An 18,695-nucleotide genomic window follows, 5' to 3' on the forward strand; every position below is an offset into this window, starting at 1 on the left:
TTTTAGATGATCAATAATCCTCTGCAGTCTGTCCCGCGCTCGCTGTCTGCCTTTTCAAGTAAACTGGCAGCATTTTTAGGTTCTGAAAAACAAGTATGACTCGTCTTCCTTGCTTTGTTTATACCTTCATTGTGTTTTACTAAATGGGTAAAGATAACGCGTAAAAAAGCGAGCCGGCCGAGTGCTGAGCTAACTTATAAAGACGACAGGATGATTTTCTTCCGAATCTGTCAACAACAACGTAATTCGCGTCGGATTCGATTTATTCGCGATTTAATCTAATTACGTCCCGCACGCGAGTCCAGCCGGAGACAAACGCGGGTGTCACGAGCCTGGCGCTTGTACAGGCGAGGTGACACGCATGAGCTATGGATAGGGGGTGACATTTTTCGAGAATTATGGCCGTTGCTTTTAATTGGAAAACACGGGTAAATTATATATAAAAAAAAACGTGTTATGAGATTTAAATCTAGTTAGAAAAGTTTCGACTCCACCATCGATACATCTTCTGCTGCGGGATGAGGCGAATCGAGGGTTACTGACGACATCTTACGGGTACGCCGTCGATAAAACATTCCGAGCTGGAGGGGAAAAGTGATTTTCTGCCCAAAGTACTTATTCAAATAACTCGAGCCCGTGATAGAGAAGATGTGTAAGGCAAAATGTTTATGTAAACATCATTGTCCTTTTAAATATGGTCGTCTGTTCAAATATCACTGAAGCGTAAATAAGCCTCTCTGTCTTTGGTGATTTGTGATTCATTAACTCAGCAAAGAGCACATCTAAGACAGATACTGCCAGTGAAGCTGTTCTATGCAGTTAGCTTGGGCTGCAAGGAGAAGTCACAGGATCATGATTTAAAAAAAAAAATGGCAACACTATATAAACAGTATACCAATTGTTGTTGGCTAAGACTTTTTCCGGTGCTTTCTCCTGCAGTCCAAAGATGTGTGCTGTTGTTAAGTGAATTGGTATCTGTAAACTGACCCTGCAGGAGACTGGCATCCCATCCGGAATGTTCTTTTGGACCCCTTGGACCCAGTACCATTCTAACTTAATGATTGGAAAATTTATGATTTAGTCAGAAATACTAGCAATAATAGAGGGAGCTGTAATTTCACTTTTTTTCCAAACACATTAATCAATGTTAATGTGAAAATGAAATGCAATAGTGATCCAGGTTGACTGAGTGCATCTGCAAGGGTTGTGCTGTCCCCTGACTTTGTGACAGACAAACCACATATTGAATCGTGTGTCCCTGGCCTGTGGCTCATTCTACAATTCTTGCTGATGTAATGACCACTAAAAAACATGAGTCTACAAGACGCTACCTGTAATAACACCCACCGATATAAAGATTAACTTTCTCAGTCACATTTCAATCGTCAGGCCATCTGTAATAGAAAACATGGACACCTAGTCGATATCATGGCTAGGCCCTCTATAATTATGATATCATCACTTCGGTCCTGAATAGATATGGCTTGTTTTGAACCAGTACAAGACTCAACCTTTCAGGTCATCAATTCAAATGCAGGAATGACACCACAGCTCTTCAGAATCATCTAGCAGTTACCGCAGGAGAATGGGCCATATCAGCGACCCAGATGAAAGAAGCTGTGTTTGTGCTGAGTGTTTGAAAATGGTACCAACATCATGTGCAGATACAGGCCTGTCATGTGATTTAGCTTATGGATAAGCATCTGGCTGACTATCTATCAGATAAAGTAGCAGTGGGATTTTACAAGTTGTATTTGACAAACAGAAAAGGACCAGCTGTTTTTCTTTTTCCTGAATTGTGCCTGACTGGCGTGTTTCTTTTTTAAGAATTTTGTATCTTCAAAGTGGGTCATTTGGTGAAGCATAAAATGAGATAACAGCAAAGCCTTCTTTTCCCAAACTTTTGCCAAAAACTCCTAGTTATGTCTCTGCTGGAAAAGACCCAGAACTGGAGAATACTTTTCATTGATTGGTTCGTTAAATAGAGCCCTATTAGCCTCTGTCAGGCTAGATTGATTATACAGCAGTGGCAGAAGGAGTCAAGGGCTTAGAGCAGCGAGAGAGAAGACCAGCGGGATGCGAGAGAGGGGGAGGGATGGGGAGGGGGGGAGAGATAGAGAGAGAGTGAGAGAGAGAGGGGAGTAACAGAGAGGGGATCAGAGGCTGACTAGTGCATGCATGCTCTGCTGCGTCCTCTCTCTGTGACTGCCTGTGCTGAGGTACTTGGTGGACAATTTCTCAGAGCGGTTTGCTTGACGTTCACGTGAAGACAGAGGCTCATATCTCGGGCTTCGGAAATGACGGGCGCTCTGGAATTTCTCCTTTAAGGTGTCGCCCCCAGCACGGTCCTTGCCACCCACCTCCGGCTGGCGGAACCCGAACCCGAACCACTCAAAGTTAGAAGACTGCAGGTAAGCTGTGAAACGCACCCTCTCCTGGGGCAGGTAAAAGTAATCCAGTGCGTATGTCTGTGCATTTTCTCTCTTTCATTTCTCTTTTATTCTTTTTGATGTGTGGGTCGTTTTTTTTAGGATTTGGGGGGGGGGGGGGGTGTCACAGGGAAGCTTGTATATATGCACATGCATATGGATAACTATGTGTGTAACTAGCCAGTGTGGCCACCGGTTTAGGCTTAGGATGTGAATTGGGAGCCCGGAGCCAGCTGTCATACACACACTCCGACTTCACGGTCTCTCGTAAGCGGAGGCACTGCTGTCTGCAGAGGTGAAAAGCATACAGTACCTCCTCTGCGTGACCAGCCCGTTCTTCCCTGACCGTCGCTATCCCACTACTCTGGGATGCATCGGACTGGAGCAAAGCCTCTCCCGTTCTCACTGGAAGATTAGAAGCATCACTCGCTGATTGCAGGGGTGTCTGTATGTGCGTGTATGTGTCTGTGAGTGTGGGTACGTGTGGTGCTTGCAGTAAATGAGTGCGGAACCAACTCCCCACTCCCATCTCTCTCTCTCTCTCTCTCTCACATACACACACAGACACACACACACACTCTCTTGATCCCCACCCCTCCGCCCGCCTGCTGCCACACTCCATCGTTCTGCAGCACAAAGGGATTTTCTGTTGACGGTCTCAGAGTTGGGACTCCGCAGCTGAGGGCAGGAGGAAAAAGCGCTGCTACATCCTCAAAGTAGCAAGCGACTATAGCGTTTAATACACAGCAATCGCCTTTTGAATGTATCGTCGTAATTTACTTCGGACAACTCCGGAGATTCAGCACATGTTTCCTGTAATATAAAGACAACTGATTTGTAGTCAGTGGAGGAAACGGATTCAACAGTGAAAGAAGTCATTGTACTGATAATGACAGCAATGCATTCATAGTGGAGATGATTCCGGAAACAGAATTCCTTGTTGGCTGATTATGCCCATTGCCCATTGGGGAGGTAATTTATCTGTATGGAGACCCTCTGTCTCAGTGACCATGAACTACCAAACAAACATATATGTAAACAGACAGGTAAACAAATAAACCAATACAAAAAAATACATTTTGAATGGACTACTATTTAAAGATTTTATGCTTTCCCCCCCCCCTTGTGATAGAAAACCATAGCCCAAAATTATTGTTGACGTAATAATAATAATAATAATAATAATAATAATGTTATTATTATTGTTGTTGTTAACAATGATATCTATCTAAAGCTGAAAAATGTCTGTATTTCTTTGTAGTGTCATTTTGTTTTGTCCATAGATGTCTCACAGTAGTCACACTAAGTTTCTTGCAAAAATGCCTGTGTGAATTTGTTCCAGAGCTGACAGCAAGGAGAATACGGTACACCTTTAGCCAGTGTCTGCTTTTGAAGTGTAATTCATCATATTCCTATTATGTATTCCATTCTGTGGATCCTGAGGTCTTACGCTGCAAATAACTGCAATGCAATTTGAAATTACCAAGTCAAGCATCTTGGTTAATAGTGTCCATATAAATCAACATCAAAATGAATCAAATCATTCACTGTGCATATTTCAAGTTAAATATAATGAAAGAAAAACTATTACAAACCATTAACTGAGATTAATGTGCTTAAATGATCATTTGAACTCATACTGAATGACTTATTGAGTGCTAATTTAACATATTAAAGAGTCAAACGTTTGGAGTTTGCTTGTTCATATATGATTGTGTGTGATTGAGTTTGTGAATGTATGCTGTGGCATAGCCAGAAATTCAGAGCCCCTGCTAAATTTTGCACTTCCAATATGAGGTCCCCCCATGTTGGGGGCCTGACAGTAGATTTTGGTGCCCTTATATAGTGCAGGGCTCCTGAATCTGCTAGGGTATCCATGTCACTTTGACGTCCTTGCATGTGTGTGCTCTGTGATGGACACACACACACACACACACACACATGTACGTGTCGGGTTTACTTATCCTTATGGGATATCCTTTTTGCACAGTATTTCATTTCATCCTGTAAAATTGTATATACTCTCTTTGTAAATTCATAGGTTTTCTTTTTTCTGTTTTGCACTCTCTATAATTTATTTACAGTATATTTTACAATTTATTTTCTAGTTTTTCTTATTTGCACGAAGTATGAGCGGTTCAGGATACATTTCACTGCATGTTGTACCTGTATAACTATGCATGTGACAAATAAAGCATCTTGAATCTTGGGGACCGCTCATTCACTTCTGTGGGAAAATGCTAATGCTAACTATGATGAACTTAACCCTCACCCAGCCCTAACCATAACCATAAGTAACCAAATAAAATACAAGAGTTTTTGCATTTTTAGTTTTTTCATAGCAGTCACCAAATTGTATAAAATTTTATATAGAGTTTTCCCTTATGGGGACCGGTTTAGGATATTTATCATGTTATGGGGTGATTGTGTCCCCATAAGGATAGGTATACCCGCTCAAACACACACATACACCAATGAGCCAAAACATTATGACCACCCCCTCACGTGACACATTACTCCTGTGATTATCATCAAAATGATCTGCACTTTGTGCCACAGTAGACCTTCGGTTGGGTTGTACCACATGGGATAGCCTTCATTCACATTTTGCATCAAGCACCCTCTCAGTGGTTTTTCAATTTGTGCCACAGTAGCTCTTCTGTTATTATTTACCAAACGAAACAGCCTTTGTTCACATCCTGTATCAAGGTAGTCCTGGCCACCCAACACCCTGTTGGCAGTTCATGGTGTTTCCCTTCTCAGACACTTCTCAGACCAAGGCTGACCATCAGCATCCCACAAGCCTTGTCGTTTCAGAGATGCTCTGACTCTGTCGTCTAACCATAATTATTTGGTCCTTGTCAAAGTCACTCAGATATTTATCCCTGCCCATTTCTAATGCATTCAACATGTTGAGTACAAGTACGGAATGTTGATCCTTTTTTGGCTCCAGAACTGCTTCTTGGGTTGATGAGTAGAAGCCAGTTTTACAAAAGACTGCAGTACCGAGCTGCTATTCCTGCACTTGGGGCCTCCTGTAAAAAATCTGGCCATTCCCCTTCGATCTGTCCGTATAACAAGCAGTTTTCAGCTTCAGAACTGCCACAGACTGGATGTTTTTTGGTCGTCACTCCACCCTCTGTAAACCCTACACACTGCAGTGTGTGAAAATCCCAGGAAGGCGGCTGTTTCTGAGACGCTGGAACCACCACCTCCAGTAACTGACAATCACACCACATTCAAAATCACTTCTCAGCCATTGTAACCCTCAGCTGAACAGTAAGTGAGCCTCTTGACCCCGTCTGTGAGCTGTATGTATTCAGCCCATGATTGGCTGCCTGGAGGAGCAGGCTGCTTGTTCTCACAAATGTACCTAATAAAATGACCATTTACAGTTTTTTCCAATAATTTTCACACTTGTCTCAATACCATGTCCACTTTTTCACAACACTTAGCACATGCACTGTACCATTGGACCCTGTGAGCTAAACTATGTATACGTTTGCATTGCTTTGACACAATATGCACTCAATCACCACTTCCTCCAAATTTCATGAATACTTCTCTCAGTCAGTGTTCGCCACCAGCAAAACTTTGTACAACTACAGCCGATTTTTCAGACGTTTAGATAATCTATTCAAAACAGTTAACTTTCAGGTCAAAACCTAATGAAATTTAGAGCAATTGAAACATGCTGCATTTTGACAAACAAAGGACACTATGCAGTTGCACTAACACAAATAATTATGCTTTTAGCAGAAATTTCCTAATTTTGTTTTTGTTTGCTGCTTCGTTACCATCTACACCATTTATACAAATGAGGTCATGGAGTGTCCCTTTCCTTTTTGCAAGGCAACACAATGTAATCTGTGCAAAAACAGTGGGTATGGCAACACATATATTACAGTAAAACATTTGCATTTATTCATTTAGCAGACAATTTTTTTAAAAGCATCTTATAGTGAAGTATGGTAACTACAGGGACTGTCCCCGTGGATCAAGTTGGGGTCAAGTTCCTTGCTCATGGGCACAATGGTGGCACCCCCTGGGATTGATCTCACAATCTTCTGGTGTTCCTATAGTAATAGGAGCCCAGATCCCTAACCACTAGTCCACCACCATCCCCTTAGATCTGGGATCTCCAAGTCCGGTCCTGGAGAGCTACTATCCAATAGGTTTTCTATCCTGCCTGGCTTCTGATGAGCCACACCTGTTCCTGGTATTTACTTGAGTATAAGTGTGACTCATCAGAAGCCCTACATCACCCCAAGCATTTTACAATGGCTGAAGCTGGAAAGCTGAATGAAAACACACACCAGCCTGAAATTTCAGCTAAGAACCTATCTAGGAATTTGTTTGGTTAGTGCCAATTTGCCATATGTACAAAAGGGGCCATCTTTGGATCGGCATTTTCTGCTAGGAATGAAATATTTACATACTGCAAAAAAGAAACAGCAACACCTACATGATTTCTAATGAAATATATTGCAGCATTTCAGAATTGGTTGGTATTACAATTTTTACACGCAAAAGTAGTTCTTGTTTATTTTATTTTTACAATGCAACATGACAGTAATTTGTGCCAAACTGGAGGATACAGCCACACTTTATATATGTAATTTGCAATGCTGAAAATTGTTAGTGTTTTTTAGCCCATTGAACATTGAGTGCCCCAGTAGTGTTGTTGGGTGACAGCATTTGTCATGGTTATGGCAGCATGAGTCACTTTTGGGTGAATTGTGAAGCGTTTTGGTGGTTGTAGTGCATTTTGCACCAAAGGTTAAGTGGTGTGCTCAGTTGTGTATTGGTACAGCCCACTGTGTGAAGTGTTGTGAAAAAGTAGACATGGTATTGAGACAAGTGTAAAAATGATTGGAAAAATCTGTAATACACATTTACCATACAACCACTGTTTTCTTACTAATTGCCACTGATTTCTCAGGAATTATTTCATTTAACTTGAAAGCTTTCATGAAGGTTCATTTTCTTGAAAGATATACTGAACAAAAATATTAATGCAACACTTTTGATTTTGATTTTTCAGCAGTTAAAAAAAATCCATGATTTTTCCCGACATACAAAGAGCATATGTCTTCCAGATACAAAAGTCTACTTTAAAAAAATGCATTGATCTGACGGGCTTCACAATCAGGGACCATGTGGCCCGAATAGTGCAGGCAACCTCCCACAGTAGTTGAACAGTGGGACAACGTTCCACAGGCCAAAATCAGCAGCCTGATTAGCTCTAAGGAGATGTGTTGTCCTGCTAGAAGCTAGTGGTGGTCACATCAAACACCAGAAATGAATGTGGAAATTGTTTCCCATGGTCTTGCTTTTCAGTGTTTTTGTGACCAGAAGAGCCCAATGGATCAATTTCACTCTCTGGATTTCCATTCATTGATTTCTATTAAATAAAATCTTTGAATTTAGGCTGATTGTTCTGCGTTGCATTTACATTATCGGTCAGTACATGCCTTTGATGCTTTGATAGATTTTCCTTGTTCATAGCATATATAAGCAAATATAATCAAATTTCAGTAACGCAGCTACACGAATGTGTCTCCTTACTAGAGTATTCCTATGCAAGACAGACATTTAATGTGTTAGTAGTGTTGTGTTAGTAGTGATATGTGTTAGTAGTGATATGATTATTACTTAATACCATCAGGAAGTCTGTAGATCTTTTAAAAGACTCCAGGTATTGTTATTGTAAGCTTTTGAGGTCTTTGTTGACAGGTCATTTTGTGAACAGTGTATTTGCTTATTGGCCTTCAATGCATAGGTTTTGCGCTACCTCTAAAATACCACAATAATACAATTTTTAAAAAGCAGGTGTAAAAGACAGACTTAACAGAGAGGTATATTAATCCATAAATGTATTGAAAACATTTATGAAAGTGCCACAAACAACATGTTCACGTTACAGCAGTATGCTGCAGTAAAGGCTGACATATGCTCAAGGTTTTTATACAATCTGTCTTTCAGACTGAGCAGAGACTCCTATAAATAACTTTCTTCTTTCACTATGTGTGGGTAGCTTTTTCTTGACTTAAGGATTTGTATTTATTTAGGAATATGTTTTATATCCCACTGTGTTTAGTTTATTTGTAGCCTGGAGTAGTCCTGAGAATGGAGCTCCTTGGTGTTGAGTTCTGCTCCATTGGGAGCTTGTGATCCACATCCAGGCCCCAAGCCAACGAGTCAGACCTCTTAACTGCTACAGTAAGTGTTCCGATAGTACAGAGACATCAGCGGTCACATCAAACGTTACAGGTATATAAGGGCACGGTGGATTAAGCCGCCTATCACATGGGCGTCATTAATCGTCAGCTTTCCTTATTGTGATAAAATTTCCATTCATCTATCTTCTAACCATTGGTCAGGGTCACAGGGTGGGTCTAGAGCCTTTTCCAGGCACCATAGGGCACAAGGCTTAGGGACACACTGGACATGATACCAGTGTGTGACAGGTCACACACACAGTAATGCACCATGGGCAATTTAGAGTTGCCGGTTAGCCTAAACACGCTTTTGGACTGATGGAAGAAAACTGAACATGGAGGAAAGCCACGCGATGCGACATGGGTAGAACGCACAAACTCCATACACACGCACACACACACAGACGGGGTATGTGTCTCTTTTTGGGGACTTTCTGTTCTTTTCTATGGGCATAACCCTGATCCCAAATATGAGAACCTTAACTGCTATCCGGCTCTAACCTCAACAATAATTTACCAAACAAGATACGATACTAGACTTTCGGGATTTTTTTTGGTTGCATTCACAGATTTTTTATAAAACTGAGTTTCTAATCAAATCAAAAAAAAACTTTATTTGTCCCCGAGGGGCAATTTGAGTCACGTAGAGCAGTGCTGCATAGACACAGAACCAGACATTAAAGAAATAGAAATATTTCTACTTCTGGGGACATTTTTTTTTGTCAAAATAACAGGTTTTTATCACATTGTGTAGACATTTGGTCCCTACAATGTAATATATACATCACACACACACACGTACAGGTTGGTAATTATATCTTTGTGGGGACTCTCCATTCATTTCTATAGGGCAGGGTTATTCAAATCACGGTCCTCGTGGTCTGAGCACTGCTGGTTTTCCAGCCTTCCTTTACTTGTCAGTCAGGTGTGAAGCCTCTGACCAATCAGAATCAGTAATTATTAAACTAACTACCTGGGAGAACTGAAAACAAGGCCTGGATTTGGAATCGAGGTCCAGATTTGAAGAACCCTGCTATAGGGAAACAACATGACAACCTTAACCCCTACCCAGCCCTAACCTTACCCATAAGTAACCAAACAAAATATGAGACATTTACCATTTTGGTCCCCACAACGTCAAAATAAGTTTTTATTACATTGTGGGAACATTTGGTATATTAATGTAATATAAATATAATCCACCCACACACACACACAGACAGTAGAAATGGGATTCACCCTCCCGGCAGGGAGATATGAGGCAGTAGTGTTACCCACAAGCCACCAGACCACTTTATATCTATTCTAAAAAGCTCTCCTCCAACTAACTAATTCCCTCAGTTTCTGGTTAGACTTGTGCCTGCTCACAAATACACTTTGAATTTCACATAAGATAAAATTCCCAAGAAGAATAGTGTTGGTACCACTATGAAAGTGTTCTGTTCCAAAGTTTGCATTCTAAATATTAATAAAGTCCATTTTTAAGGGTGTATTGTCTGATGTAAATGGTTACACTGTATTACACGTACAAAAAGAAAACAATAAATAAAACAAAAAGAGATAAATGTTCTCATCAATGCATGAGGATTAAAGCATTTAACTAAAAACTTTAGCATGACAAGCGCCTTTGTAACTAATCTAAATGCAAATTACTAGTGAGAGGAATAATTGGACATACTTTCACAACCATACAAAACACATCCATCATTGGTTATCATTTTTTCGAAATTCTAATATTTATTCACCTACCATGAATGGATTTCCAGGTAATATTAGTCATAGTGATATTCTTCTTGTAACTGTATATGCATCACAAAAATTTGTGGAGCAGCTGAATAGGTAATGAGCAGCAATATCAGTTGTAGCATTGTTTTATTTTCTTTGTCTGGCCCATTATTGCGTGCTGTGAATGAGGTGACATGAAGTGTAATTACCTTGTCAATATGCGCACAGAGCATGGGAAAATGATGACCTGTTATAATTTGACTAAGCGGAATCCGCTGACACATTTACATTCAGGAAATGACAATAAGTTACATGATTCTTGGATGCTCGGAGGACACATAGACAGATCGGTATACGATGCCGCTTCCGGAAAGATCATTAATAATGGCCTGTGGATGGCTGAAGCCTCGGGCTACAGGGGAACCCTTGCTAATATTACTGAAATTACAAATTATAACAAAGAAACAAATTGCCAAACATGCCTGGACACACTACTTATGTGTGTAAAATGTTTTTTTCAACTAAGCCTTTGGAATCTGGTGAGCTTTTGCACTCTGAAAGTATTAAAATGAGATGCAAATATGAAGACCAAATGGCAGAATATCAAAATAATCCATTCTGTCATCCATCCCTCCGTAAATCCATGCATGCATGCATCCATCCATGCATCCATCCATCTTCAACCATCTATTTCTCTTCCATAAACTTATCCAATGCAGGAATGCGAGGTGAAAGAGAACTGAATCGTATGAATAAAAACAGAATAGCATTGAATATATGTAATGCACCGAAGGTTTAGAGAAGCGCGGCCCCTTAAAACTTACCCCATAGTCTCTCATTAAGGCATTGATATGTTCTACTTACTGCTCTTTGCAAGGGTGGCTCTATCATTAGGTGAGTTGAGTCATAGTATTGGTTTTGAGTCATATTATCACTGTTGAGTCAGCCAGACCATTATCATGACGTTAAAAGGGTCATAGAACTTCATATACACATTTTTTCTTTCCTTTCTTCAGCTGCTTTTCTTCCATGTTTATCTGTAGTTGTGTCTTGCTAGAGGATGTTGGGAGTTTATTTTACTTAACTGCCTGAAAGCTTCTCCGTGTTCAGCTTGGATGTTTAGGACCACTGATGCTCATCAGATGTGTCACGAGTGGGGTCAAGGATGCTATCCCAGAAGCTACAGGCACAAAGGCAGTGAATAACCCAGGACAGGGTGCCAGGTCATCGCTGGACACACACCATTCACATGTACAGGACAATTTGGCAACTCCAGTTCACCTTAGTGTGTTTTTTGGACTGTGGTGGAAACCAGAGAAACCGGTGGAGACCTCAGTACAATATGGCGAGAATATGCACACTCCACACAAGGAGTCATGGCGGAAACTCAAAACCCTGGTTCCAGAGGTGTGAGACAACAGTGCTAACCACAGTACCACTGTGCCTGTCTACAAGCGGCTCATCTAAATTAAATTGATCCAAATCTAAGTGTCGATTCAATACATGTAGAGAGTAGAACGAATCAAAGAATATCAGTATTTTTCTCCTCACAAATCAAATGTATAAAAAAAAAATATGCAGCATTTTCCGATGATTTATCAGAGGCAATAGACACACTGTCAGTTGAAGAAGAGTTTGTTGATTTCATTTTTATGCAAGTCAGCAGCCTGCAATGAGTACATCTGAGTTGATGGTGGAATCGCTGTTTATTATAAGGTAATCTGTTTTCCCGGAAGAATATTTCCATAGATTGTGAGCTTATCTATTGTAATCTGCATGTGGTGCAGTTGAGCAAAATAAGTCAAACTCCTTACAGTGCAGTGCAGTTGTGTTATAGACGTTTTAGCCCGACCTTAATGGAAATCTGTGTTGACATTTTCATTGCATTAATCTTTCGCTCTGCAAAGACATATATAAAAAATGTGTAATCAGATGCGTCCTAGCGGTGATAAAAATGACCGTTGAACGTGAAACGCCTGCAGGGAATCCCTGAAGGGGGCTGCTGACATACTTATTGACAGTCTGATGTTGGCATTGCCGGGATTATATGGTTTGTAAGTACCTACATACTCAGCATATGTGTCACATTAACAAACGATTGTCATATAACTCCATGAGAGATCATTGATTAACAATCTATAAAATGTATGTAAGTTAAAAGAGAGGAAACTATATAGTAGAGGCACAACGGGGGCAGGATCTGGATCTTACTTTTGTTTGTAATGCCAGATTTGCGCATTACTCGCAATACTCGTTTTACCAGATAGCAGTTTAGCATTTTGCTTTGTTATTGCTGTTGGTATAGCTAATATTAGGCTAGATAAGTCGCTGTTAAGTGTCCCTACCCCCCTCACGGCCATGACGCGGCATCAGGAATCACATTACCACGGACAACCTGACACGCAGAAACAGGATTATGTAGCGGGATCCATTAAGCCAGCCATTACCAGCCCAAATAACCAGGTGCCCCTGATTTATTCTCATGTGAATTAGATCTGGTATGGTGAGCAACTTTCCCCTGATCATCCATAAAACATCTTATCTAATCTCAGTAACAAATGCACATGCTTCTTTTCTGCGGTTATTAAACAGTCGTCTCGGGGCAAATGCTTTGTCATTTGGATTTACTGACCGGGGGATGAAATCCTATCTGCCTGGCTGCATTCTGTAAGGTATAGTTTTATAAGACATATATGGCAATTTAATGTTTCAAATATTAATGCGCGATAAAGATTCAGAACACCATTTATTTTCTAAGAATGCCATGTTAGCATATAGTGCATGAGGCTGATGTTGTGGAAGCAAGTTATGGAAGTCCACTTAACAGCAGTCTTATGGCATTGATTCCTTCGTAAACAGCAACTGTATGGTGAACGGAGCTGATGTAGCTTTTGTGGTGGCAACCACAAGGATGTGGGATGCCTGACCTTTATATGTTAGATCTGACTCGATGCTGACTGTTTTTAAAACACATCTAAAAACCTATTTATTCTCACTGGCTTTTAACAATGTACAAAATGTGTTATCTGTTTTTCTAGCTGTAGTTTTACTGTATTTACAGTATGTACTGTTATGTCTATTTCTTATCAATACAGCACTTTGGTAAGCGACTTCTGTCTTAAATGTGCTTTATAACTAAATTTGATTTGATTTGATATCTCAACACACATGACAAAATTATTCAAATGATTCACATGCAGTTATTCTCGCAGGCTGTTTATAATCACATTAAATAATTATTTATAGTCTGTGATATTTATATAAGCGTTTACGCTCCTCCGGATGAGTTGCTTGTAGACGAATGGATGATATTTATATGAAATGCTACATGCGAATCAAAACAGGCTAATGGATGCTTATTATGACGCTGCACAATAGAGCATCAGAACGTAGCACAAAGATGAAAATAAAGTTGTCCTTGCTTTTCCCAGCAGGTGTAAATATTAGCGCTCTGCTGAGTAAGCAGCATCTCCGCTCGCCTGTGCTTCGGCCAGCTGGTTACATTAGCTGATAATCACGCCTCAGAAAAGAAGAGCCAGCTGGGAATCATTAGCAGCAAAAACATCCACTGCTTTGGAATGACGGTTGTCAGCTCTGAAGCATCAATATCTCATTCTGCGAATCTCATTTAAAAAATTATACACAAATTGTATTATAGAATCGCATTTTTCATTGGATTATATGGTAGCGCTTTACATTAACTGCACCTTCATAGTGCCTGTTATAGAACATTCATAAGCAGCATGTAAGTATACCATAGCATCCTAACATACCTTAACTGCTTTAATATACATTAATAACAAACATTTTATGATTACACAATTATAATGTTTGCTATTAATCTATATTACAGCTGTTGTGTCTTGTTCATTGAATGTATTATGAATGCAGTGCTTTAAGACATGCTAAGGTACAGTATTCTTACATGCTGCTTGGGAAAGTTCTATGATTGCATTATAAATGCATTATGATGATGCACTGACTTCTATGAATGTGTCATGAATGCATTATGTTGGTGCAGTTAATGTAAAGTGTTACCGATTATATTGCTAATGGTAGTGTTTCTCACTTTATGTTTCTAATATCTGTATCTTGAAGTTGCTTCCGAGGTCTAACAGCCAGTGAACTAATTTTATTTCCTATTGGTGCATTTTTCAGTGAAAATTATAAGAAAATGATAAAAAGGTATCTCATCTGTAGTCCATGTAGTTTCATCTGATGAAACTGGAAATGAAAATTAAAATAACTATTACGGGAAGAGGATTTGTACTTTTTAAATAACAACACTCGTTTTGCATTAAAGTTTCATTTGATTTATATACATCTTTCACAGGAATAAACAAACAACTAAGCTGAACTAGACATTACAAGGCAAAAATGAAAGCTTTAGAAACAAACTATTCGCCGATGTAATATTAGGTTCGCCATTGTCCTGATAATTCCCTGGGAGGGTTATTAATCTGAGCTTCCTCTTACCGAGAGAAGAACGAATATTTGTTCAAACATTGGACTTGCCATCACTAGGCAAATATTTTAATATGCATTTTTTATACCATGATGCCAGCAGAAGGGGGTGAAGGTGAACTTTGTGCTCATACTCTTCTGTGATTTCAACACATGGCAATGTGCTTGTTATCTGTAGTTTAATTAGCTCCATGTAACTCCCGGGGAGTTAAAATAGCCCCCTTCAGTGGAGCAATCGGAGCCTGACGCCAAAACGACAAAGGCTAAGTCATTCCGGCAGAATTCGGCACCTCTCTTGTGACGCTATGGGTCTTAGCAATAACTGCTGTGGAGGTATCTGGAGGTTTTAGGGAGAATAAACTGATTCTCCAGCACTGACCCCGGGCATTACTGACTGGTGTCACAATACTTGCTGCTGAAGCCAGTCACTGAAGAATCAGGGTGTTAATCACCCATTCCGATTAGTGATTATCTTGCTTAGGGTTGATAATTAATGTGATCTCAGTTGTAATAAGTGGCAGTATTCTTTAGAGTAAATCATGCAATGGAGAATACACAATCTCACTGAACTGGCTTGTCTTTTTTCTTAATATTGTACAGCTCTTTTTGAGATATGCAGGGAAATTTCCAGGGGAAATGGTAGACACTGCAGTGCGTGAAAATCCCAGGAGCGTGTCTGTTTCTGAGAGGCTGGAGCTGCCATGTCTGCAGCCAACAATTACAGCATGTTCAAAAATGCTTAGATCAGGCGTCTCGGCCGTCTAAACCTCAGTCGAACGGTAAGCGAGTCTCCTGACCCTGTCTGTGTGCTGTACCTATTCCGTTACAGACACATGATTCTCTGTTTGGAAGACTAGACTTCTTGCATCAGCAAGCAGGTTTACCTAACAAACTGCCCACTGAGTGTCTATATTTATGTGTATAGACCCAACAGGCCTGTTTCCCCTGAAATATGTATATATTCTATGGCTTTGTTAAAGCTTTTGATCTTGATGTCTCACTAATCAGATTTTAGAATTATGATATGATCCTCAAATGTTCCACTGATGACTCCTATTGCATTTAAATGTCTTAGCATGACTATCAAATGAAAAAACATGGAATTGTAGTTCTTTGAAGTCTCTGGTGGCAGTGGTGAGGGGGTTGCCTCTCGTTTGTTCCACATGTGGCCCCTTATTTGGTTTGACCAGTAACCCAAATGTGTGTGTGTGTGGATTACATTTATATTACATTGTGGGGACCAATTATCCCCCACAATGTGATAAAAACCTGTTATTTTGACATTGTAGGGACCATTTTTCAGGTCTCCACAAAGATCTGTGAATGCAATCAAAAAACTAAAAAAGTCTCAGAATTTTGGTTTCTTATGGTTAAGGTTAGGGCTGGTTAGGGGTTAAGGCCGTCATATTAGGACTAGAGTTTTCCCTATAAAAAAGGGTGGAGAGTCTTCACACAGATATAATTACAAACCTGTGTGTGCTGTGTGTGATTATGTGTATGTTTGTGTGTACTGTGTGTGATTGTATGTGTGTTTTTGTGTGTGTGTGTGTGTGCGTGTGTGTGATTGTATGTGTGTTTTTGTGTGTGTGTGTGTGCACGCGTATGCCTCTCGAATGCCGTATCAGCAGAGTGATTACAGGCGCATTGTTCACACGCCCCTCTCTTGTTTCCCCGCTGAAACAGCAGTTTTGTACTTTGCTTCCTCTTGAGGATTCCTCCCCCCCCCCCCCCCAGTCCCTCTGCCCTCCCCACTTCTGTTCATCACTGAAAAGGGAAAAACAAAAACATAGCCACGCTGCGCTGGAAGCTACCGGTGTCACGTGATCCTGTTAACCGGGCCCACGGCTTAGTTACATTTTTATTTGCAGTGTCTTTAACAGAAAGGCTTGTGTTTCCTCACTATTGGTTTCTCAGAATATCTGAGGGTTTAACGCCTGATGTATTAGGAGATTATTCCAAAGAACAAGACTGCAAACTTCAAGGGGAGGATGTTATTAGATGGCTGTAGCATCATCCGCCATCCACCTCTTATCCTCAAAAGATTACCTACACTACTTAGCAAAGACTCTGCAGGGAAATCCTGATTTCAACATGCCCCTGGGTCAACAAGGGAGGATCTTGCGTTTCACCTCTTTAGCCAATCACAGTTTTCCTTTTATAAAATCATAACATTGGCCCATTTTTTTTCTCATTTTCAAAACTCAAGGCTTCCTGCTTGCAAGCTGAGGGCAGGTTGTGGCTCCGTGAGTTAAGCCTCTGCGCCTGTGATCAGAAGATCGTTGGTTTGAGTTTTCTTGTTATTGGTATTATTACCATTTTCGTGAAATAAAGACACACAACCTTTGCAACCGAGCACGTTCCTATGTTTTTGTATCTATGGCATGCACTATAAAACGGGTACTATACAAATCTGTGCATCTTGCCACTTAACAGGAAACATTTTAATTAAAAATGATAATGTTCTACAATGAAGACTATGATTGGTTAAAGAAGTGTAACGCAAGCTCTTCCCTTGTTTACCCAGGGATGCATCGAACTCCGCAAAATCAGGGCCTGCAATTCTGCTCTGCTCTGTCACGATCTTACAGTGATATAGGGTGGAAATAGACCTTCAGATACAAAGCCACTAAAGAATCTGGGACAGAGGTGATTCAGTGAAGCATTAATCTTAATTTATGGCCAATTAAGGCTGAGCAGATCTGCAGATTGGATTTTCTGTTTTCTGCTCATCACAGGGTCTAAAAATTATAACCATGCCACGGTGAGAACATTGGCGATAACATACTTCCAATGAACAGAAAACAGTATGACATCCTTTAACCTCTAAACGTGTAAAATATGTGAAACCTACAATATTTTGTATTGCATTCATGATCATATAAGCAAATTCATTTGTTAGTAGATTAATAGTTTTAGATCCATTACCTGTGTCCAGATATCTCCAGCTGCTGTTGGAGTGCAATAAAATAACACAAGAATCACGATATTAATCTCCAGTAACAGTGAACTAAGGTCTCTGAGTGTTAATGATTACTGATGTGCAAACCTGGGGGTTGTTTTGGGGCAGTAAAGCACGTGAGTGCACGACAACCCCACTGAACCCCCTGTAGGGGCTTCACCTGAGTAGGGGGCTTCATTAGGATAATCTGCCACAGCTGTGAGCAATTAAGGTATTTTAAGTCAGGGTGATGCTGTCGAATGAATGTATGCACAGAGATGGAGACTACGGAGATATTGTGCTAAAATAGTGCTTTGATGCTTTACATTATACTGTACTATTTCTTTGAATTTCAGAGGACTTTCAGCTGGATCAGCAGGTTTCTCACTAGCCTTGTAAGGTAATTCTTCCTGACTGCATTAAATGGCTAATGTGTGACATATTGTGTTTCCATCCTCTGCACACATTTCCTGAAACAGGCCCACTATTGCACCCTAATAAATGACTTTCCTAAGTCATGCATAGCCACAAATTTTCTCCTGCCACGGCGGCATCTTGCAGCCTGCTTAGTAAGCCGCGGAGGTTCGGAGGTCTTGCCTGGTGACTGGAGGCCGGAGACCCACGGAATATTTGCGTTGGACTGGATTTTCCTGTAAAATCTTCTAATCCAAACCAGGGAAGGGTGACCTTTAGTGCAGAGTACCCAGAATGCCGTGCGGTGACCAGGCATTGTTTTAAGGCTTTGGTGAGATTACTCTGGAGGTAAAGGAGAAAAAAAAGACTTGACTGAAGAAATGTTTGATTCTTACACGACAGAAATTAGATGACACATGAAGGGGAGATCATTGATATCTTTCCCTATAATGGAATCTATGATCCTTTACTCTAGGGAAGTGAAATCTGTTTCACAGGGTAAAA

The 18,695-nt window shown here is 40.4% G+C and overlaps 1 protein-coding gene across 5 annotated transcripts in view; it reads left to right on the forward strand.

Annotated features, from left to right (window-relative positions):
- Window positions 1-369: 369 nt before the first annotated feature.
- Window positions 370-18,695, forward strand: part of LOC111846215 (cadherin-18-like) — a 114,892-nt gene continuing 96,566 nt past the window's right edge. For 3 of the 5 annotated variants that reach the window (XM_023816219.2, XM_023816221.2, XM_023816218.2), the window contains exons 1-2: window positions 370-555; window positions 2,329-2,411. The gene's annotated coding sequence lies outside the window, so the exon portion shown is untranslated. Of the gene's footprint in view, window positions 556-2,158; window positions 2,412-18,133; window positions 18,178-18,695 lie in introns of those variants that run through there. The other 2 variants (XM_023816223.2, XM_023816220.2) reach the window with 2 other exon arrangements.

The sequence above is a fragment of the Paramormyrops kingsleyae genome, chromosome 4 (genome assembly GCF_048594095.1).
Source record: "Paramormyrops kingsleyae isolate MSU_618 chromosome 4, PKINGS_0.4, whole genome shotgun sequence".
Lineage (NCBI taxonomy): Eukaryota > Metazoa > Chordata > Actinopteri > Osteoglossiformes > Mormyridae > Paramormyrops > Paramormyrops kingsleyae.